The sequence below is a fragment of the Camarhynchus parvulus genome, chromosome 11 (genome assembly GCF_901933205.1).
Source record: "Camarhynchus parvulus chromosome 11, STF_HiC, whole genome shotgun sequence".
NCBI classification, from domain to species: domain Eukaryota; kingdom Metazoa; phylum Chordata; class Aves; order Passeriformes; family Thraupidae; genus Camarhynchus; species Camarhynchus parvulus.
In genome coordinates this window covers 488,617-511,247 of record NC_044581.1, presented here as the reverse complement: position 1 = coordinate 511,247, position 22,631 = coordinate 488,617, and the positions used below count along the sequence as shown (strand labels likewise).

The following is a 22,631-nucleotide window of genomic DNA, read 5'->3' as shown; positions in this document are numbered from 1 at the left end:
TGTGGCAGCCAGAAAGCAGAGCCTGGTCCTGGGCTGGCTGAGGCTGGAAGGCACCTCTGGCTGCTGTCCTGTCCAGCCTGAGCATCCGTGTCTGTCAGAGCTGGGCCAGTGCTCCAGGCCAGCCTCAGCAGTGCTGGGCAGAGCAGACAGGTGGGATCAGCTCCCTGCAGCCGCTGGCCGTGTCCCTCAGCGCATCCCAGGCGCTCCTGCCGCGGGGTCAGCTTGGAGTCCTGCTCTGCAGGAGCCCCTGTGTGTGCTGCTGCCTGGCTCTGCACCCCAGAGTGCCCTGTGTGTGCTGCTGCCTGGCTCTGCACCCCAGAGTGCCCTGTGTGTGCTGCTGCCTGGCTCTGCACCCCCGGGTGCCCTGTGTGTGCTGCTGCCTGGCTCTGCACCCCCGGGTGCCCTGTGTGTGCTGCTGCCTGGCTCTGCACCCCAGAGTGCCCTGTGTGTGCTGCTGCCTGGCTCTGCAGGAGCCCCTGTGTGTGCTGCTGCCTGGCTCTGCACCCCAGAGTGCCCTGTGTGTGCTGCTGCCTGGCTCTGCACCCCGGGGTGCCCTGTGTGTGCTGCTGCTGCCTGGCTCTGCACTCCAGAGTGCCCTGTGTGTGCTGCTGCCTGGCTCTGCACCCCAGAGTGCCCCTGTGTGTGCTGCTGCCTGGCTCTGCACCCCCGGGTGCCCTGTGTGTGCTGCTGCTGCCTGGCTCTGCGCCCCCAGAGTGCCCTGTGTGTGCTGCTGCTGCCTGGCTCTGCGCCCCAGAGTGCCCTGTGTGTGCTGCTGCCTGGCTCTGCACCCCAGAGTGCCCTGTGTGTGCTGCTGCTGCCTGGCTCTGCACCCCCAGAGTGCCCTGTGTGTGCTGCTGCCTGGCTCTGCACCCCAGAGTGCCCTGTGTGCTGCTGCTGCCTGGCTCTGTACCCCAGAGTGCCCTGCGTGTGCTGCTGCTGCCTGGCTCTGTGCCCCAGAGTGCCCTGTGTGTGCTGCTGCCTGGCTCTGCAGGAGCCCCTGTGTGTGCTGCTGCCTGGCTCTGCACCCCGGTGTGCCCTGTGTGTGCTGCTGCCTGGCTCTGCACCCCCGGGTGCCCTGCACCCTGGCTCTTAGCAGTCCTAATGCCCCTGGCAGCATTCTCCCACCCATTCCATGCGTTTTTTCCTGGTATTTTTGTTGGTAATTGCTACAGCATTCCTGCTCTGCACTCCGGCCTTGGTATCAGATCTCCAGATCAAGGTTTGCAAATATTTAGAGCACTTTGTTAGTCCTTGCACGTGACCCTTTTCTTTATAATGAAAAAGGTTTTATCTTTAAAATTCCCTTTATTGGGTCAGTACTTCATTTCCCCATCCCTGGCACGGCAGTTTGGGCCCCCGCACAAACCCTTTTTCCCATGTTCTCCACTGTTGCATACATTATATTCTGCAGAGAAATTTCATCTCTGTGCTCCTTTCTGTGGAATCCTCCTGCAGAAATCTCATTGGCAGCATACAAAAATTGCCTTTTCCCATTCCAACTGCCCCTGCCTTAGTCACTGCTGTCAGATCTGAAGCTGCTCAGCTGCAGAGGGAGGGGAGTTTAGTGCTTTCCCTTTGCTCTCAGGCCATTTTTCCTATGCTTCTTTTTTATTCTTTTATTTTATTTGTGGTCCCTGTCATTCTGTCGGGGCAAAGGGGTAAAGAGATTTGACACTAAGTGCGGGGAAATGCTGTATCTGGAATCTATCTTCCAGACGGCAAAAGAATAAAAATTCATGGCAGGACAGCGGCTGCTGCCACGTTCTCTAAGACATATTGCAGGTAGCGTTATTTATTGTGGCACGGAGTTCATGGAAGTGCTACCTCAAAGCACCCGGAGAGATCCTAAAAAGCCCATCTCCCATCAGGTGCAGCAGATTTACGGCGCTGAGCGCGGCGGGGTCAGAGCGCGGCGCGGGAGCCGGGGCCGCTCCGGGCGGGGAGAGCGGTGCCCGAGGCCTGCGGGGACACTGTGCGGGGACACTGCCCGAGGCCTGCGGGGACATTGTGCGGGGACTCTGCCCGAGCCCTGCGGGGACACTGCCCGAGCCGGGGCACCCGGCCTGGGGGACATTGTGGATACTGCGGGACACTGCCCGAGCCCTGCGGGGACACTGCCCGAGGCCTGCGGGGACATTGTGCGGGGACTCTGCCCGAGCCCTGCGGGGACATTGCCTGAGCACTGCGGGGACACTGCCCGAGCCCTGCGGGGACACTGCCCGAACCGTGCGGGGACACTGCCCGAGCCCTGCGGGGACATTGCCTGAGCCCTGCGGGGACACTGCTCGGGAGCCGGGGCTGCGGGACGGCACAGCCGGGCTCGGGAGCTCACAGGGCTCGGGGGGCACACAGGGCTCGGGGGGCACTGCAGATTCTGGGGAAATGAGAAGGTTCCTGGCCGTGTAGGCTCCAGGAGGGAGGCGCTGAGTGTTTATTCACTTGGGGTTCTCAGAAACCTGCAGGGTGGTAAACCAGAAATGTTGGAAACCTCAGAGGTCATTAAAGACCTCTCAAACTATACAAATATAGTAGCAAAACCTCATTAATTCTTGCAGGCCTTCTGGACATTGGTTCCCCCTTCCTCTCCTCTGGAGTCCCTGTTTTCTCACAATATTTGACAGTTAAAGACAAACTCGCATCTTTCAGCTTTCATAATTCCAACACAGTGACCACAATAAATGTGAGAGCAGTTGGGAGCAACAAATACTCAGTTCATAAACCCACATAAAATTAGATGATGTCAGCTAAGCTAATAGCAGCTCTGTTCTCTGAGTGGTTGTCCTAACCCTGCCTCTGCTTCTTGCAGAACTCCCAAACATTCAGATTTCTGAAGACAGAGGAACTTGTTAGCAGTGACACAGGATCCTCTATTTTGTTATTAGGGGTTTGTGGGGCCTCCTTTGGTGATGCTACAAGCCAAGCAGTTTTCCATGGTTTTTTCAGCAGTTTCCCAGGATTCATCTCATTGCCTTCACCTATGCCACTGCCTTGCCTGCCATTTGCTGCTGTTGTGTTGGAATCATGGACTCATGCAACGGCTTGGGTTGGAAGGGACCTTAAAGCTCATTCCGTTCCACCCCCTGCCCTTCCCCTATCCCAGGCTTCTCCAGGCCCTGCCCAACCTGGCCTTGCACACTTCCAGGAAGGGGGAGGCCACAGCCTTTCTGGGTTGTTCCCTTTCAAGCTCCAGAGCCAAAATTCATCACCTGCTGCAGTGGAGGTGTGGGAAGCACTGATGGCCGTGCTCAGAGTGACCTCTGGGGCCACTGCTGCCCTGCCCGCTGCTGAGGGCAGCTGCTCCTGCTGCTGCTGGAGCGGGGATGTCGAGGGTGCTTGTTTCCATAGCTGACTTTGCTCCTGCTGCTGCTGGAGCAGGGATGTCGAGGGTGCTCGTTTCCATAGCTGGCTTTGCTCCTGCTGCTGCTGGAGCAGGGATATCGAGGGTGCTCATTCCCATAGCTGACTTTGCTCCTGCTGCTGCTGGAGCAGGGATATCGAGGGTGCTCATTCCCATAGCTGACTTTGCTCCTGCTGCTGCTGGAGCAGGGATATCGAGGGTGCTCATTCCCATAGCTGGCTTTGCTCCTGCTGCTGCTGGAGCAGGGATGTCGAGGGTGCTCGTTTCCATAGCTGGCTTTGCTCCTGCTGCTGCTGGAGCAGGGATATCGAGGGTGCTCGTTTCCATAGCTGGCTTTGCTGCTGCTGCTGCTGGAGCAGGGATGTCGATGTTTCCACAGCCAGCTTTTCCTCTGGCCAGCTGGAGGTTATCAGGGCCAGAGCTGCTCCCCAGCCTCATAAACCTCATGCACTATTCGGAGTCATGACTCTCCCCTGAGCCGCCGGTGCTGTTCCCCGGGACAGCTAATCCCTCAGCGTGCCTGCTGGAAGCTGCTGTATTGATTTCTGCCTCTCTCTAAACCTCAGTTGTGTTCAGTGCTTGTTAGACATCTGAAGGAATATCCAGTGGGCTCCAGGGGCAGCCAGGGAGTGGGGCACAGGCAGCGGGGCCAGGGATGTTTGCAGCAGGTTGGAGATGTGCCAACAGGAAGGTGGCAGTGGGACCCCTGAGCCCCAGCAAAGCTCTTGGACAAGATTTAAACTAGCTTGACACTGCTGGCTCACTCTGTAATCATTGATAAGTAGCTTTTTATGTGTTGGGCTCAGGGGATTTGATGGTTCTCTGAGGCACGGTTAGGGCAGTGGATGCCCTTTGCAAGCTGTGCCCAGATGCACGTGCAAGGGAGCCACTGCTGGGGACTTTTCTTCATTTTACTCCCTGTAAGTCACAAGAAACCTCTGAATTCCAGGCCCCTGCTGGCAGGACGTGCATGGCTCTCTGGAAGCACATTTGGGCTGGATCTGTTGGATTTCCAGTCTTTGGGATCTGTCATGGTGCCCAGTGTCACCCTCTGCCACGTAGCCTGTTCCCAGACTGACACGGCTCCAAAGAGCTCCTTTATGTGGAGGGAGCAGTGGATGATTAGGGAGGTTATGTGGACACTGGAATTGAAGCTTAGAGCCAGGATGAGAGGGCTGAAAGAGGCAAAAAGAAGGATTTAGCATATTTTTAATTAAAATAACAAGCTGGGACCTGTCACTACATAGATTCCTTTGTATCCAGAGTTCCTTTCCCTCTTTTCATCTTTGACTTTTCAGATTAGGCACTCTCAGAGCAGGGATCACACTTTCCTCTGATCTGGAAAATGCCTGGCATGCTTTGAGGGCTGGCATTGTCTATGCAATAATGAAATAACCACAGTTTTGGTCTCATTGCTGTCTAACTCCTATCTGCCATCGTCATGAGATAGGGCTTGAAATAATTGCACCTACACTTACATTATACTTTTGGTTGTTCACAAATTAATTCTCATACCACTCTGAGATCAGAACTGGTACAGCTGCTCTGTGAATTTGGGATGAACACACAGAGATGGAGCTTTTTCTCCCCAAAAGTGGTGGTGCCTGCTGTGTCATGGTGAGCTGCATAAACACAAAACTCATCCCCGTTTGAGCATTTTATAGTAAGTGGGGCATTAGGAAAAGTGGCTGATCTGTCATGTTCTTTATTTATGTTAAATTAAAAATTAGTAGATTAAGCCAGATTTTGCTCTATTAAACACAAATAGGCTGGTTAAAAGCAACCCTATCAATCAAAAAGGTGATTGTATCACATGATTTAAAATTTGTTCCAACAGTGGCACAACGCAGAAAAGATCACAACCCAGATCTAACAAAGCTTGACCCTCCATCCATGTAATTTAGCATAAAACCCTGAAAAGAAGCAAAGCAAACTGAAGTAATTGCAAAATACAAATTTTAATAGACCTAATCCCCGGGAGGATCTCTGCCAGGGGAGTTGAATTTGGATTTGTTTGTACAGATGAGTCTGAATGGCACTTGAGTGCTGGTACAGAGCTGCTCCCAGGCCGTGCTGGGAGAGGTGGTCCTGGCGCAAACCAGGAACAGGAGATGTGCTGGTGGAGCCTGCCGGTTTCCCAAGGAAGAACCTTCTGCTCCCTGCTTTCCCCTCTCTCACAGTCCCCACTCCCACAGTCTGTGCGCTGCTGGCTTTGCTCAGTGGTCACACACTGCTTTGGGCACATGGACATCCTTCTGCTCCTGTGGCTTCCAGCCTCAGCAGGCCATGGGAGAGGAGGAAGCGGGAGTCTGTCACTCAGACCTCTGCCATTAATTTAGATTTTCCCCTGTTTGTTACATATCTACATGAGGTAAATCCTGAGTTGTTCTGGATATTGCATTCTCTATTGGTGGTGGCACTTTCCTGCCTTGATTCCATCTTTCTGGAGCACCAGCCTGGGGCCCCATCAGGCCTCATGTTTCCTCCTTGTGTTTTCAATTTGCCAAATCCATCTTTGTGTGTTGGTGCCACTCTACAAAATACGCTGTGTCCGTTTACAGCCTCATCTTGGCCTTAGGATTTTACCTTTTCACAAACTCACCAAGGTGGGAATCCAAACACCTTCCCTGTCTCTGGCTGGTGGATGCTCAGCTAAGCAAGATTCAGCAAACATAACTTTGGTTTTCATATCATATTTCTTTCCTTAAACTACTTGCAACTGCTTACAAATTTATTAATCAATTTTCATGTTCCCTGGGCACAATTCACAGGGACTTTGCCACCCAGGTGTGCACCCTGTATCCGTGTGAGACCACCAATATTTGATTCTGATCACACCTCTCTTCTGCGTCATGTTCCATTGCAGACTACTTGGTCAGACTGTCCTGCCTTTGCTTTTCTGAAGCTTTCAGACACGACTAGTTTTGCCACTTAAGTATTTTCATCACTCTGATTAGAGGTTTTGTTCTGTTTTAATATTTGTCAAGCACTTATGGTCACTGGGTGTTGCTTTTAATTGTAACATCTGCTCCGGCTGTAGAGGAGTAGAAATAGTCTCAGCCGTGTGCATAGGTCAAAGCCTTGGCCACTTTTTCTCTAAACTGAGTCCAGGCAACTTATTTCTCCAAAGCTGCTGGTCTAAGCCAGCACTTTTATTGCGGAGATGAAAGGTGAGTGCCAGGTTGTGGGGCTGCCGAGCCTCTCCATCTCCTTTCCCCATTAGCAACTGGGAGCGGAGCGGGCAGGTGGAGCAGGCTGAGTGTGCCTTTGCAACACCACCTAAAATCACGTTTGATTTGCTCCTTTGATGGCATGTTCACAGTTATCTTGCCCTGACTCTGATCTTCTCCAGCTGCATGGCCCTTTAAATCCCCCATTTCAAATAGGAAGGAGAAAGCGATTTGGTGGAGCCCTTCCCATCCTTCGGATCCACGCTCTTATTAAGGCTCATATCTATTACTTTCTTCCCTTCTGAAGGAGTCAGCTTGATTCAGTACTTTTGGGACTTGGTGACATTAATGTATCTGTTTTATGTAACACGGAGTCATTATTAACAGAATCCTAGATCATAAAAAAAGGGCTAACGAGAGACAAGGAGGGTTTTTCCCCTTGAAGCTCGTAGCAGCGGTGCCGCGGAGAGGCCGGGGTCAGGGAGCCGCCGCCTGATTGGGCGCGCGGCCGCCGCAGTGGCATTTCTGCAGTTTCATCAGAAAGTCTAAATAATCCATGTGAAAGCCCAGGGTTATTTACAGGAGACAGACCCGTGCTGCCAGAGCCGCGAGGCGCCGGAGCATCGCCTTGGCTCTGGTGTTTGTGCCGGGACGCCGCTCCCGCTGCTCTGCTGGGCCTCACTGCTGGGCAGGAGCTGCAGCCACCGACACAGGAGTCAGAGAGTTAAAAGGAGATCAAGAAATGACCTGAGGAGGGGAAAGTGGCAGGGACCCAGGGGCTGCTTAGTGCTGCTCCGGGAAGGAGTAAGGGTGCGAACTTATCGCTGATGTGTGCAGGGCAGGGCAAGGCTGCTGCTCCTCTCTGGCACCCCAGCGCTCCCCCAACATGGAGCTGTTCCCTGACCAGAACTCGTAATTTTCTGTGTTTGAGCACAGGCTGCCCCTAAGCCAGGAGAAGAAATTGGAGCTGAGCTTGTGGGTCTCAGAGGGCTCTGACCCAGAGAACCTGCAGTGAGAAGGGGCTGAAGTAGCCATGGAAGCTTTGGTAGTCTCCTCATCCTGGAATCACAGAACCCCAGACTGGTTTGGGTGGGAAGGGCTCATCTCGTTCCACCCCTGCCATGGGCAGGGACACTTTCCATTAGCTCCAAACCTCATCCAGCCTGGCCTTGGACACTTCTAGGGATGGGGCAGCCACAGCTGCTCTGGGCAAATGTCCTTTGGGATTGTCCAGTACCTCAGAAGGCTGGCAGGAAGCAAGCAAGCTGTGCCAGAGAGATTACCAGCCAATCCATCTGTTCAGGATAAGAATTTAATAATTTTTTCTACCTTCAACTTTTAAACTTATTTACAGGGAGCTGGAATGCCTCTTTGCTGTTTATATTGCTGTTTTAATATTTTTCCTTCTCTTAGTAAATGGTTTTGTTTTATATAAATTGACACATGAGTATTTGGGGAGGGGGAAGACTACAGATGTTTCCTTTAAGGTTTTAATAAAGAATCACACACTCTTATAAAATGGCATAAAAGAAAAAGCACCTACACCATGCCCAGCATGACCAGCTCCTTCCCACCCATTTCAGGAGCATGTTGGGTGATCATTGTAACGTGGTTCATGTCTTTGGCATGTGACAGCTCAGCCCCAGAGGCACAGCCCCAGAGCCACAGCCCTGTCTGAGGCTGCACAGCCACATGCCCAGGGCTCGCTGGGTCACCTCCCTGCCCAGGGATCCAGCAAGGATGTGTGGGGTTTTTCAGAGCGTACCATGACCCAAACCTAGAGGTCAAACTGGTGGAATCCTGAGATACTCCCATCTTGGAAGTCTGCAGACTCTGAGAGCCGCTTTGGGAGAGAGCTGATGCTCTCAGGTGAAGTGCTGAGCTGGTTTCTAGGTTAGGAACTCCAAACCCAGGTCCATCCTGCTCTCTTGATTTAGAATGAATTTTATTATTAATTTTAAATATTGTGTATGTAAGAATTCTCTTTTATATCTGTTGTCTTTATTCTGTTCTTGGAAGAAGAAGTCCTGAGCACGAGCTCCCCCTCATCTGGGGGAACTGGAATCAGCACACATGTTGTCAGGAAACCACCTCTCTTGCTGGTTCATGACATTTTGCATCTGGCTGAGATCTTAGAGCAGTGCCTGGGCTTCCTCTCTTCCCTCTCAGCAGTTCTCCTTGCGAGGGATGGTGTAAGGAATTAATCTGCTGTGATTCTGCTCTTTGCAGAAACCAGATTTATGACAAAGGAAGGACAAGCCTGCAGCTGAGCTTGCCATGGGGACCACTCCCAGATGGTGTTTGGGTCTGGAGCTCCATGGCCAGGCTGGGCTGTGAGCCTGGGGCCCTGAGGTGCCACCATGAGAGCTGGGTGTAGGTACATCCAGGGTTAGAGGGGATGGGAAATAAAACCCCTGTCATGGCTATGAGCTGGGCTCCCTAAAGTGCAGGTTTGACACAAATATGTATAGAGTATTAAAACTGATGTAGTTCCTATTTTCCTTGGAATTCTGGTTTCTGAAACTCGGTGCTTTCCACCACAACCACAAACACTGGGAAGGATTTTTAACAGAAGGCTGCGCTGGGTATGGCTGCGAACAGGAGCTTCAAGGAAGCCACCAAGTTGGATGAATAAACCCTTCCCAACAAAATCTTGGGTCATCAGCTCTAGACAGAGGAAAACCCCTGTCTGGACCCCAGTGTGGGCCCCAAAGCCAGCGCTTGGCTGAGCTTGCAAATGGCTGCATTGGTTCTCAGGGCAAAGCACATGCAGAGCTGCTGGATGTGTTCAGTGTGAGCCCTTCTTTCAATTTGCTTTGAGATTAGACTTGGCCACAAGGTCACAGCCTAGGGGGAAATTTTGGAACAATTTTCAAAGCAGTTAATTTGGACATTTTTCAAGTATTTAAATGCAAATACAAATGAATAAATAATTTATGCTTGCTTTAACTGAAAAATATTTTAGTTTAAGAATACACAAATTGTCCCACATTTAGTATGGGCTGTCTATGGAGCGGCTGGCAGCTGGGAAAAGCAAGTTCTAAACCTGGGAAAGTGGCCACGTAGTGCTCAGTACCTTCCCAGTTGTGTTTACCTTTGTATCTGTTGCTTTGACTGGGCTGTTAGGGAGCGAAGGAAGCCGTGGCAGTACAATAACGTGCACTTTAAAAAAAATTATAGAACCTATTACAACGTTGTTTAAAAATCATTATTATATTGTAATGGAGTTAAATGCTGTGTTTATGTAAGGCTTTAATTCCTGAGGAATTCCAGACTGTGGGGCCAGGCTAATGTGACAAAATACTGAACTCGGAGACATGTGTGTGTTCATGGCAGAGCAAAGGCTCCTGTGGGGACCCAGACAGAGAGAGAAATAATTTATTTTCAGAAAAACAGCTTTTAAAAGTTTGCAAAGCTATGTTAAATGGGAGAGATTGAATAAAAGTGAAGATATTTCAGAAAAAATAGAAGAAAATAAAATCACTACATTTTGTTAGCAAGGTTTTCTTTTGAAACAGAACTTTTTTTAAAAACCCCACAGTCTAAACGAAAAGTTTTGCTTGTGTCAAACTAAATATTCTTATGAAATTCAGGGCCAGGAGTGACAAGACAAGGGAAAATGGCTTCCCACTATCAGAGAGCAGGGACAGATGGGATATTAAGAAGGAATCCTTCCCTGGGAGGGTGGTGAGGCCCTGGCACAGGTGACCAGAGAAGCCCCTGGATCTGTGGAAGCATCCAAGGCCAGGCTGGAGCAGCCTGGGACAGTGGAAGGTGTGCCTGCCATGACAGGGGATGGATGACATGGGCTTCAAGGTCCCTTCCCGCCCAAAAAGTTGTGTGTTTTCATGGTTGGTTGTATATGTCGGGAAACCGCAGTGATTTTGGTGACACGGTGTGAGTTTGGGAGCACATTTGCTTGTGCTGGTCCTGAGGAGCCATGCAGAGGGATGTCAGAGCTGTGTGAGGGGACTGGCTCCTCCTGCCACAGGCTTCCCCATAACTGGGGGGAGAATCAGTCTCCCTCCTGGCTCCTGCCCCTCCATGTAAGGCAGCGTGTGTGCGGTGCCCGAGGTGCCATCCCTTGTGTCCTGAGTGAGGGAGGGCAGGGGCTCTCCTGCCCTTCAGCTCGGGCTGCAACACGGTGCTGGCTGCTCAGCAGGGTCCTGGGGAACCCAGCGAGTCTCTGCCTTGGCATGAAAAACAAAGACTGACTGATTTAAAATAGCAGTGCCAGAATCCTAACAAGATTGTTTAACTTTTAAGGGGCGGGGGAGAACATTTTTTCATGCATTTTTATTGATTTTCAGTATGGTACAGAGCCCAGCCATGTGCAGCAGTAACACAGGCAAAGATACAATCATTGAAAAGCAATTACAGCTCCAGCAGCCAGCTCTGCTCACCCAGCCCCTCGTCCTGCTCAGGCCCCCTCAGGTGCACGCTCGGGGTAAAAACCTTACAACCAGGATTTCAAATGTACCAATTCCATGTCCTGCTGCCGTGCTCTGCTGGGGGGTTTCCTCCTGGAGGTACTGGGGATGTCGCTTTCCCCTCCAGCCTCAATGGCTGTTGGTCCATCCTCTTCCCAAGCCAGGAGCCCAAGCAGGACCTGACCCACAGAGGCCCCCAGTCAGCCCCAGCAGCCAGAGCAGCTCCTTGTCCTACAATCCCAGAATGGTTTGGGCTGGAAGGGACCTCAGAGCTCATCCTGTCCCACCCCCTGCCATGGGCAGGGACCTTCCACTATCCCAGGGTGCTCCAAGCCCTGTGCAGTTCCAGGGCTGGGGCAATACCTGACCACATCCTGATGTGCCTCAGCCTCTCCATGGAGGGTCTGTGTCCCTTCCTCAGCCCCTCACAGAGCAGCCCCAGTGCTCAATACATGGCTTCATTTGCATTGTGGAGCAGGGCTGCAATCGATGGTTGGTCTGTGCTGGGGGGACATGGGGACACAGGCCCAGCCACGTGTGTGCCAGCCCTCGTGAGCAATGGAGTGTAAAAACCAAATAACCAAAAACCTCTCTAGCATTGTGAAAGTTTTATGGCCATTTTTCCAATTACATAATAGAGTTCATAATCTGTTATGAATTAGCATAAATCAGAATCAGCCCACAATTAAGAAAATAAGTTAAATTGCATTTTGTGAAGCATTGTTCTGTCTGAACAGTTTGCTCTCATGCTGCTAACCTGACAAATTCGGTAATTCACAGCATCCTTCTTGAAATCAGTTGGAATTACTGAGGTTTTACAACAGCCTGTACGTACAGGTTACAATAGCCTTGGGTGCTGCAGGCGGGCTGGTTTCAGGAAAGCAGAATGTTCTTCAAAAGCCAAACTGCTGAGTCTGTGTAAGGTTGGGTGTTGGGAGAAATTCCTTCCTGGAAAGGGCTGTCCAGCCCTGGCACAGCTGCCCAGGGCAGCAGTGGAGTCCCCATCCCTGGAGGGATTTAACAAACCTGGGGACATGGGGCAGTGGTGGCCGTGGCAGTGCTGGGGAATGGCTGTACTCAATGAGCTATGGGGCCTTTTCCAGCCCAAAGGATTCTGTGATTCTTCTGAAGGGAATCACCACCCAGAGATGTCAGGAACATCACCAGCTGAGCAAGCAGAATTTATGGATGTTTTGGCCATCATCATGGTATCCCCAGATGCTGTTAGGAGTGATGTTCAAATGACAACAGGAGACAAGAAGCAGCAAAGAGCATGTGTTCATCACCCTGTGGCTGAGTCTGGCCCTGGTTGCTGGAGAGCCCTCCCTGCTGGCTCCGGGAGCTGCCCGGGTCCAGCTGTGGCTGCTGGGCAGCGGAGGGGCTGGCACAGGGCAGCAGGGGCTGGCACAGGGCAGCAGGGCTGTCCCCGCTCTCATCTCGGCCATTCCCAATGTGGCTCCCGTGCCCAGGGAGGGCAGTGGGTGCAGGGAGGGCACAGCTGTGTCCTTGCTGCTGGCTCTGGACTGGGAGGGAAGGATGTGCTCTGTGAGCGTTCCACAGCTCTGCAGCAGCAATGCAGCCTTGGGCGTCAGCGCCTGGATCCAGCGGATTTCTGTGAATTTGTGTGTTCCTGTGATGGATCAGGGAGTGTGGCAGAGCCCCTCGCCTGTCTCACTCACACACACGGCATCCTCAGGGCCAGGCCTGAGGCTCCTGCCTCCTCCAGCGCCTCCACGGGTATTTCTGACAAAGAGAGAGTCCGTGAGCCCTCACTTCTGAAACAATGGCCTAATGAAAGGGTCGGGCTGCCCCGGCTGGCAGTGGCTGTAATTCTTGGCAGGGTGTGACATGCCCATCCTCTCGAATTAGCGCGGGGCACGAGGATTTGGCACGGTGCTAATTGCGATCAGACGGGAACAAGTGGCCTCAGTATGTGGGCACGTGGTGGGACAAAGGGACCCCCGGCCCGCGAGGGGCAGGTGCTGCTGGCCCTGGGCAGGCCTGGGGAACCCCCCTTGTCTCCGTGCTGGCGAGCAGGACTCGGCTTTCATTTAGTGTGGGCTTTGTTGGATGCTCTTTCTTTGCCGCACAGGAACTCAGCTGGGGCAGAGTCAAGGCAGCTGCTGCTGGGGAAGCTCCTGCCATGCCAGGAAAGCTCCTGCCATGCTGGGAAAGCTCCTGCCTTGCTGGGAAAGCTCCTGCCATGCCAGGAAAGCTCCTGCCATGCTGGGAAAGCTCCTTCCATGCTGGGAAAGCTCCTGCCTTGCTGGGAAAGCTCCTGCCATGCCAGGAAAGCTCCTGCCATGCTGGGGAAGCTCCTGCCTTGCTGGGGAAGCTCCTGCCTTGCTGGGGAAGCTCCTGCCATGCTGGGGAAGCTCCTGCCTTGCTGGGAAACCTCCTGCCATGCCAGGAAAGCTCCTGCCATGCTGGGAAAGCTCCTGCCATGCTGGGAAAGCTCCTGCCTTGCTGGGAAAGCTCCTGCCTTGCTGGGGAAGCTCCTGCCATGCTGGGAAAGCTCCTGCCATGCTGGGAAAGCTCCTGCCGTGCTGGGAAAGCTCCTGCCAGCTTCAGCCAGGCAGGAGGGATTCCCATGTCGTTCTGGAGTCCAGGAGAGGAGCTGGCAGCGCCAGGCAGAGGGACAAGCTTCCTTCCAGCAGAGTACCCTTTCCAGAAAGCAGTCCTTTTGTGATGGCTTCAGAGCCATTTCTCTCCATCCACCCCATGCAGGGGACGTGGCCTGTGCCCCCAAGGTGACACTGGGAGCAGTGAGCCATCTGCAGGCACATTCCTGGGCATTCGAGAGCAGCTTCAGCGGCCCCTGCCCGCTGCATCCATCCCAGAACAATGAAAGGGATTTCATCCCGTTTGCACTTGGATTTGGAGGATGATCCTCTGAGGTGGGAGGTGTTTGCAAGGAGATTTCTCACAGCCATGGCAAAGCTTTCCTTCTCTCACCAGTCAGTCAGAGGATGGAGTCAGGTATTCACCAGGAACCAGCCTGGCAGTAGCCAAAGGATGGTTGTCACATCTCCAGTGCCACCTCAGAGGCTGGGGGAATCCAGGCTCACAACACCTACCACAGGTCAAGTCATGGATCCCATTAGATGGCCCATCCCACAGAAGGGCACTGGCATCGTGGCTCCAGTCTGAGCTCTGGGTGTTTGGCAGGAGCTCTTCTCTCTTAAACTTGACTTTCCTGGAAAACTCTGCATGTTACCCTCATTACCTGTGTGTCACTTTGCTTTCTCCTCTTGCAAGTTATTGATGACTAAGCTGAAGTAGTGCAGAATTTCTGCTCCATCCCTTGCTAATGCTGTGTTTGTGCCCTCTTTTCCTGTCTTTTTATCAGGAATTCACAGGAAGATTAATCCCTCTTACTCCATGACAGTTTAGTTTCTTTAAGAACCTTTAGTGAGGGATGTTCTAGAAAAGCTTTTAGAAAATCAGATTCCACTGTATCAGCCCAAATCGCCTGTATTAGCAGGGCTGGTTCCTCATCAGATGGCTCGGATCTGTACATATGAACTCTGCTCTTGTCTTTCAGGCTCTGCCCCAGACATGTTTATTCATTGCTGCTAATTTGATCAGTCCCTCAGTTTTCTACTCTTTTGCCTGTTCTGGAAATCAGACTTTGTGCCCTGTCATTCCCAGGGTCACTCCTAAAGCCTTTTGTAAAAAATTGTCACCTTCCAATCCTCAGATCCAAAGGAAGAAAGTTCAGCAATTTCATATTTGGGCTCCTCGAGGAAGCACTGTCGGCCTCTGGTGATTTGTTGCTCTGGCATATGAACCCTGCTGACCCCTGCATAGTGAATGGCAGTGCAAGGAATTAATTTAATTTTGCTGCTGTGCCCTTATCTTTCTTAATTCCCCCCTTTACTCCTTGCCCATCTATCAGCAGCTCTGGGTGACAGACAGGCTTCCTGCTTTTGTGTTGGAGAAGCTTTTATTAGCTCTACGAACTCTGATGATTGTTCTCCAGACCCTGTTTTGCCTTGCCTTATTGTGGGTTTGCACTTAGTGTGCTGGGTTTACATCCTTTTCTATTTTTATTGTTTGGAAACAACTTCCATTTTCCTGAAAGTACCTTTTTTATTTCAGATAACTTCCTTTTTCCGTTGGTTTAAACCAAGCTTTGAATGTGTGGTGGTTTGGCCTTTCCCTTGGTGAGTCTCACATATGCTTGTGTCCCACGGTGTTCATGGAATCCAGGATGGTTTGGGCTGGAAGGGCCTGAACGTTCACCACATCCCACCCCTGCCATGGCAGGGACACCTCCCACTGTCCGGGCTGCTCCAGCCCCAGTGCCCAGCCTGGCCCTGGGCACTGCCAGGGATCCAGGGGCAGCCCCAGCTTCAGGGGTAGAGCACAGACAGAGCAGCAACAAACTGGGCAACAGCATTTCCTGAGAGTTCTGTAATTTCTGGTTACAAATTCCTGACAGCCACAGCTGTGTGACTGCAGCATGAACCACCACTGGAACAGGAAAGTTCCTGTCCCAAACACCTGCTGGCATCAATTGCTCAACACCTCGTGGTCAGCTGCCCCCCAGGTGCCAAGCTGTGCCAAGCCCAAAAGGAGGGCTTTCCTTGGGAGGCAGCAGACTTCTCATCAGCCAGGCTGTTTGTCTGACTCTTCACTGTGTTTCTTTTCCTTCCTGGTGTCTCTGCTCCCCTGCTGGCTACGTGAGCAGCCAGACTGGGCTGCTCTGGTTAGAGCAGGAGAGACCACAGAGCTTCTGGCTTTGCTGATGGCCGAGCCAGAGCCTGTGGTGCAGGTGGCCATGGGGGTTGCTGTGGGCAAAGCCACCTCCAGGTAGTTGATAGAGTCTTTTCCCTATGAAGCCAGGAGGCTGGGAGGTGCAGCTTTGCACTAGGAGGCAGAGTATACCTGTCACAAAGGTGCTGCAGGTCAGCCCTCAGTGACAGAGGAGATGCAATGGCTGGGAATGTTGGCTGAGTTGGAACTGAACACAAAAAATACCAACATGCTGTACCCAAACTTCTGTTTCTTTTGGTGCATTATGCCAAATCCTTCAAAATATTTTATATTCTTCCCATTCTTTTGTTGGCAGGCTCTGACCTGGAGAGTTTGTACTGACTTCTTCTGGTCTGAATAGGAACCATTCCCCTGCTCCACTCATCAGCACCAGATCCTGCGACATCTCCACGTTCCCACAGTGAGGTAGGAAGATGTAATTTTCATAAGCCTTGTAGAAGTGATTTTTGTGTTGGTCGCCCTCCTGGGATGTGTAATGTAAATCACCTGGATTAGGAGAGATGTGACTACATGTAACAGAGCTGTTCTCAGGCAGAGTTGAGGGTTCTTTGTGCTCCCTGAGCTGCAGAGTTTACTCTCTCCTGCTCCTCGTGGTGTTTAAATGCCACCTGCCTGAAGTGTTTCTGAGCACCTCACTCGCTGGCCAGTAGTGTTGGCTCCTCTTACTTTCAATGGAAATGTTTTTTTGAATAAGACCATCCATAGATTGTATTTTTCCTACATGTCTACAAAGCCTTGCCAGGCTGCAGCTCTGTCTGGGCTGGTGAAGAACCATCAGGGCTCTGTTATTTAATTATTTATGTTGTCCTTAACTGTTAGTTTCTGTCATTAAAGAACAGGCCAAGTGATTAGTGCCCTTGGCTTAATCTTCTTAGCAGGAAAACTGTCCCTTGAATGTCTGTCCTAATCAAACAGCCATAAGGGAGGATGAGGAAAGGGCAAGACTCCTGATCTGGTTCATTTTCCATGTGAATTGGTGAAAGTAAATCACATTTGGATGGTCTGTTGCAATTTGTAAACATGAGTTTCCCAAAATGATGGTAAATGTTATGCTGGCAGAAAACACACCTTCCTGAACATGGGACAAATATCCCTTTCCTTCCTCCCAGTATCCCCACCGTGAGATTTGCCACTGGAGAAATACCTGTGGTCCAAGAGTAGTAATTTCATTATTAAAAATTCTTTTGTGTATAATAGACTTCAGTGAGTCACTGTCAAGTACCTGCTTTTAATATATTTGTATTTACTTAGTCATTATAAGGTCATTCATAATCTCTGGAATACTTGGTATTACCAAACTAACCTTGCGTGACACTGGTAGCAATGGAAAGATTAATGGCAGGTTTCAAAAAATACTCACCAGAGTTCTCTATCTTTATGGAAAACTGAGAAAATTTGGAGTTGGATTTTTTCCATGTATTTAGTTTTGGGAGGGGGTTTATCCTTTAAAGAAGGTTTCTTTCCTCTTTTCTTGCTACATTTTTATCTGAAGTATTTTGTTTACAACACTAGTGCACACTTCAAGTTCTTGAGAATCATCAGACTTATAAATGTAATGGAAACCTTGGGAAATCGTGTGATAGGCAAACTCTCATTTGCTTTGTGCTCTCAAAATCTCACAGGATCCTGAGGAAAGCATCTACTTTTTCAATTTAGTTAGGAAATGTTCCAGGACTTGGTGTTCTTTGAGGGGATGAATAGTGTTCTTCAGGTGTTATAAACTGAATCCAGAGATTCTGTGGAGGAATGGCAATGCTGAAATCCCACCTTCCCTGGGGTCAGTGCTCTTGATTTTGATATGAGAATGAGAGGGGGAAGCAATGGATGGAGCACGGAAAGGACAGAAAAGCACTGAGGGGAAAGCATGGTGGGACAGGAGCAAGTGGAAGGGGATTGCATGGGGACAGTTGGAGAGGTTTTGGAGAGACACCACCTGTGGCCAGTTGTGACTTTCTCACACTATGATGTCCTCACTGATTTTGTTGTATTGGAGATTGCCAGTTTTCTTTAAAAATGTGTAGTATCTGTTAAAGAACTCCATTTGGGACCAATCTGTGTGCTGTTTCCATTAATGACAGTGGGATTATGCTGTGGGGTTCCAGCCCACCCTCAGAGCTTCATCAGACTGAGTGGGACAATGGGGCTGTGAGTGACACAAACTCCAAAGAAAACCTGGTACTGGGGTGACAGAGAAGAGATGGGTGGTGAATGCCTTGGGGAGCTCTGGGGTGATTGGTTTGAGCATCTTAGTTAATTAAAACTGCAGGTTAAATTGTGTTGAAGGGACATATACAGGCGATGAAAAGCAAGTGTGAGGTGAGTATGGAAGGACCTCACACAAGTGGAAAGAAGACAAGGAGAAAGCCTCCCGAGGAGAATTACTCTTCTAATGTCCATGGGAAAATTGGCTTTTGTTTAGCAGAATTGTAACTTTTAAATTTGTACAGCTGGTACAAGTAGATACAATTCTATTTGGCAAAGGGCAGGATGTTGTGAGGCTCGTGTGCTTTCAGAAGAGACTCCAGGCCTTAACCAGCTGAGGGAGAAAAATCAGCAATTTTGGTTCTGTGTCAGTAGAACACACTCTGTTCATGTCCCCTGTAAAATAAACTTTCTTCTCTGTGCTGGTCAGAATGGTTCTTTCGGACCTAGAATAGACTTGGTCATTAAACTGAAGGCTTTGATTTCAACCTGGTGAGGAAAAGGCCCTTGCTCATACTCTGTGATAGTTTCATAGATGTAATTATGGAGTATTATTTCAATTACCTGTTTAGTGGCTAATTGCTCTTCTATAAGTGCAGAGGAAGGGGAGAACATGGGACCAAGGCTGTATTTCAGGGTGCAAGAGGGTATTTGTTACTGGCTTTTAATGATCTTGATCTTCTGGTTTAAGAATGTAACGTATTTTTATCAACTTTCCTCTATTTCATTTCAATACCAAGAAAAATGCCTGGGAATATGTCTGCAGCTCATCACCTGGGTGATATGCTGGCATATGAGAGACAGTTCTCATGTGATTTTCCAAAATACTTTTCAACTAGCATGAGACTCTTTCAGAAGCTGCTGTGAAAATGTGGTTTTATTTCAGTGGCTCCAAAACCCATCGGCACCACATCAACAGTCCAGCCATGGTCAGCAGGAACCTGACAAAACACAGCAAGCATTTGGCCCTGGCACAAGTGCCCAGAGCAGCTGGGGCTGCCCCTGCATCCCTGGCAGTGCCCAAGGCCAGGCTGGGCATTGGGGCTTGGAGCAGCCTGGGACAGTGGGAGGTGTCCCTGCCATGGCAGGACATGGGGTGGGACTGGATGAGCTTTGAGGTCCCTTCCAACCCAAACCATTCCATAATTCTGTGATTTTGCCATTATTTGCCGTGTTTACAATTAAAACTTTAATGATAAGGACTGGTGGTAGTTTAGGATAAATTTTGGAAGCTCTTAGGGGATTTAGTTTGTGGAGATAGATTAAAGTCCATTAGAGTAAGATTATCCAGCATGTCTTTACCAGGTACAAATTGGAGAGGTTTCTTCAGACAAGAGTTTGTTGCTGTTATTGTTTTCCTCACTGAAAAATGTGGATGTGTGGCAGGTGTTGAGAGATTTTCTTCAATTCCTGCAACAGATAAAATCTTTGTGTTGTTTGTCTTTGATTCTTAGCTGATGAAATCAGCTGGAATTAGTGGGATACCTCACTGGACACAGACAGAGCCCTGGAGCCTTTGCCCATGGACCGAGCCAGTGTAAGAGCTGGGTACAGAGTGACAAAGGGGCTGAAGCCCATTTCCCTTTTCCCTGCTAACATTTTTGCTTCCCAGAGGTACAAGTTACAGACTCTTGGAGCTCAGAGAACTGTGCCAGTGACACATTTTTGGGGATGCCATGTCTGGGGCAGGGAAGGGTGTCCCCAGCTGCACATCTGACCCCACAGAAGGGCACACTTAGCCTGGGCATGGAGCTCTGGGGCACAGGACATTCAGATTTGCCTAAAATCCTGTTGACAAATACATAAGTTGTGCCTCTGTGATATTTAAAGCCCTCCCCCCACACACACCATTTACAAATAGAAATTACACAAAATAGATTATTTCAGTTTTTCTCTTATTTGATCAATTCCAATAGAAAGGCCATGCTTGGATTAAATCTTTTTATTCTCACAACCATGTGACACTTTAGGGGACAGTAACATTTGTGAAATAATCTGTATAAGAAATAGCACAGGAGAGGAAGACGCCTGGAGAGCCTGGTGTCAGGTCCAGCATCCCGGGCCAGGTCCGGACAGCAGCGGTGCCCCGTGCATGCCGTCCCTGCGGCCACCACACCTTCCCGTCAGGGCTGCTGGCTGAAGGGCGCTGCTGGGCCACAGCACAGGACCCGGGTGAACGAACTCGGGTGATTGTAAAAGTCAAGTGATTTGAAATCTTTACGGGCATTGCAAGTTGTTTCTAATTAAAGCCCATCGAGCACCAGAGAGGAATTCCGGCATTACCGGCAGCCGGAGCAGGGACAATGAGCACCGAGCTCTCCTTCTGACCAGTCGCTGGTATTTGTTTGAGGCTCTGTAAAGACAATGCTACAACATCTTTACACACACCACCGGCTTTGTAGTAACTGTCTCCTTGGAGCCTTGGCACGGGGAAGGACACGCATGTCCAGGCATTTTCCAGGTGGCAGGATTTCCTTCTCCTCTACTCCCGGCGCCACGAACCCCCACCTTTCAGCCCCAGCACCGTTTAAATAGATCATTTGTTTTCATTATAGGTTTTTGCATCCCCGTCTTTCATTGCTGTTAATGAATTTCTAGGGTCTGATTGGGAAACAAAAGGCAAAGAGCAACATAAAAAGGGCTGTGACAAAGGAGCCGGGTGAGCTGTGACAGGCTGTGCCCCGCATGGCCGCGGCTGCGGGGCTGACACCGCCCGGGCAGCGCTGGTTAATATGCTAATCTGCTCCTGGCCGCTTAACATTCCGCTCAGGTCTGAGCAGGCTCGGCAGCCGCTCAGGGAAGGGGAAGGAAGGGGAAGGAAGGAAGGGAGGAAGGAAGGAAGGGGTGTCTGCCTGGCACATGCCGGCCGCTCCGCGCCCCGGCCCCTCCGCGCCGCGCTGCCCTCCTGGGCACACCGTACCGTACCTACCATCCGCACCGTCCGGAACGCTCCCCGCAAAGCTGCCAAACGGGCAATGTGCAACAGCCACGTATGATTGGCTCGTTCCTCTGCCTCCGCTCCCCAAAGATTCCCACTTTAATAGACCATGTGTTTCTGCTGCTGGAGAAGCCCAGAGTGTAACGTGCCAAAATCCAGCAACAATGAAGTCAGACGGAGTTTAGCATCCAAAACAAAGGGACGGCATTTCTGTAGCTCACTGACAACACAGCAGTCACAGGATGGTTTAAATTTCCCTTTATTCTCTCTCCCCACCCAACCTCAGCCCAAGAGAAAGCCAACATTTATTAAAATCCATCCGTTCAGGACAGCAGCTGGATGCCCAGGTTGGAAGGAAAGCTTGCTCCTGGTATTCCCGGTGACCGCCACCTTTCCTGTGTGCTTGTGAGCTGCAATCCCCAGCTGGAGCAAGGAGGTTCTGATTTCCAGAATTAAGGAAGGAATCGAGTCCAGAGACAGTTTCCATGGTCAGGTCCATCAGGTCCTGCAGCCACAGGAGAACTTAATTCCTCTAGCTTCCTTTCCTTTGTTTTCATAACGTCACAGTAGTTCTGGAGAGGCGTCTGGAGAATCCTCAGCTCTGGCTTCAGCCAGGGGATTTCAGAAGTTGCGTTTTCAGGGCAGGTCAGATGTGGACAAAATCAAGTCTCCACCTGACACATAAGCAGACAAAGCTGTTTTACCCTCTGAATTATAGCAGAGCTCCATAGTTCTCTCTTCTGTGGTCTCATGCTCCAAGCAAGCTGCTCCTTGCAGTTCTCTCTCCTGGTGCCAAGCACGTATTCCAGCTGCAGCTCGGCAGCGCGGGGAAATTCCTTCCAAGTCCCTGGCAGAACAGTCGGCGCTTTCTCCGGAGCTGCAGGCTTGATTGTCCTTGATTATTTTATTTCTCTGGCTCTGATCCAAGATGTTCCCTGTCATCATTTCAGTGTCTTTTCTCATAATCCCTTTTCTAAACATCATCAACAATTAACTGATTCTCTCATATCTACAAACACATGCACACACACGCAGGCGCGCGCGCACACTCCACCGAGCCTCATCAGGGTCTTTTTTGCCTTTAAGTATAAGAAATTACAGCTTCTCATTAGCTGAAGAGCATGTTTTGAAAGGCTTTGTGTTTACTCACTTTGCAAGTGATGCTGGCGCTTTTAATTATTCTCCTTTTGCATATCATAAGCGAGCAGCGAGCTGCTCCAGCCAGCCCGGGCGACGCGTATTCCCAGGAAGGCAGGAGGAAGGGATCGCGTTTTACCTCGCTGCTGCTGCTTTCTTCCCTTTCTGTCAGCCAGCCAAGGAATCCCCCCAAAGCTCTTACGTAGCAGATACCAAAACCATGAGTCACTTTTCACTCCCGAAGCAATAAGTCCATCACATCCTTGTGCAGAAGGGCGAGCACAAGGTTGGAATCTCTCCAGGCTGCTGGCGTGCCCCGGCACCAGTTCTCCAGTGGTGACTTTGTTTTTCCTGCTCTCGCTTTTTCTCCTCGGCTCTCTGTCTCTTCGTTCCTTTTCATACCATTCCCATTTTCTTCCTTCCTTCCTCTCCATCCGTCTCCATTGCTGGCAGCAGCAAACCCAGCCAGATCTGGGTCTCTCTCGCCTTCTGTAGGGCTTTTTTCTCCTTTTTCTCCCCCTCTGTATCTGCTGCAGTCTTTGGCTGCTCACTCTGCCAGGTTGGATCACCAAAGACACACGACTCGCTCACAATGAATAATCAATACAGATATTGAT

The 22,631-nt window shown here is 50.6% G+C and overlaps 1 long non-coding RNA gene across 1 annotated transcript in view; it reads left to right on the top strand.

The window, feature by feature from the left end:
- LOC115907963 overlaps positions 1 to 22,631 on the top strand; it is a 260,012-nt gene that overhangs the window by 176,576 nt on the left and 60,805 nt on the right. Inside the window, exon 3 of the long non-coding RNA XR_004061083.1 lies at positions 16,033 to 16,142. This is a non-coding gene — a long non-coding RNA (uncharacterized LOC115907963). The remainder of the gene's footprint in view (positions 1 to 16,032; positions 16,143 to 22,631) is intronic.